The sequence below is a fragment of the Penaeus chinensis genome, chromosome 5 (assembly GCF_019202785.1).
Source record: "Penaeus chinensis breed Huanghai No. 1 chromosome 5, ASM1920278v2, whole genome shotgun sequence".
NCBI lineage: Eukaryota > Metazoa > Arthropoda > Malacostraca > Decapoda > Penaeidae > Penaeus > Penaeus chinensis.
Window position 1 is genome coordinate 19370633 of NC_061823.1, and position 1496 is coordinate 19372128.

Here is a 1496-nt window from a genome sequence, read left to right on the forward strand (position 1 = left end):
AGGAGGCCACGCGGAGAGCAGAGAACGAAGAGAGGAAACAGGAGAAGGAGCTCGAGAACCACAGACAAAAGGCCAACAACAACATGGCGGACGCGAAGAAGAGCAGATTTGTGAGTAACATTTTCCCTTCGTCAGGCCCTTTGTGGAGAGGCAGCCCGAGCGCCTCCGCCTTGCGGCTGTCACGTTCTTGGGCTCGGGCCCGCGTGAGCGTGAGGTCTGCAACGGGTCTTGGTTTTGTAAATAGAACTTATGGATCAGATTAAGTGTGTGTCATCAATGGCGCTGATGAAGCAGTTAGTCTCTGGCTCACGGAGGTGAAGGTTACAGGCTTGCGGACACGCACACGCACGTGCTCATACACAAAAACTCAAGAACCCGCACACACACACACACAAAACACATACAAACACACACACACATACAACAGCAGACACACATAACACAAACCATGCATACTAAAACACATACACACAAAACCAAACTACAGAAACACAAAACAATCACACACGCGCGCACACACACGCGCACACACAGAACACACACGCACACACAAAACACACACGCACACTCAAAACACACACGCACACTCAAAACACACACACGCACACTCAAAACACACACAAAACACAAATACAAATACAAACACAAACACAAACACACAACACAACACAACACAACACACACACAGTCTCTCAGTTACTCACATACGAACGCACTCACCCCCACCCCCCCTTTACCGCATGCGTCGAAAACTGTAGATAGTCAACCCGAGATCACTATATATATATCTAGTGATCTTGTGTCGGCCAAGGTCTGTGCAATACTTGTAGTTGACGCTTGGACAATATACTTCACGGTTATGCTCTCTCTGCACTCTCATCTTCTGCTCATACGTCTCAATTTCCTGTCTCTTGTTTGCTTGCATATTGTGTTTCTCTCCTCCATCCTCTCTCTCTGTTTGCTTGTCTGTCTGTGTCTGTTTGTATGTCTGTCTCTTTTCCCCTTTCTCCCTTCTGTCCACTCTTCTTCCTCCCCCCTCTCTCTCCCGTTCCTCCCCTCTTCCTCTCTCCCCTCCTTCTTTTCCCTCACTCTTATCGTCATCCATCCTTTTCTTTCCCCTCACCTTCTGGCCCTTTCCCTTTCCCTCTCCCCCTCCCCTTCACACAGTGTTTTCCCCGAGTCTCTCTCACTCCCATCCATCATTCACTCCCTCCTCTCCACCTCTCCCTTCCTCCTACCCTTACGTCGCTTTAGACTTTACCATTAGGCCAATTTCGTGATCCTTGCAGTGCATTGTGGGAAATATGGAGGAACATTGGCTCAAGGCCACGTTGTTGAAGACCCCTCGGGGAAACTTCTGCCTTCACGTTTGCCTCCCTCCTCCCCCTCTGTTCTAGTTCCCCTTCCTCTTCTCCCAGCCTCATTTTTTTTCTTCATATCTGCCTTTGGCTTATTTAGTTTTCTTAATGTGTTCTGTTCCAATCCCTTATTTTATG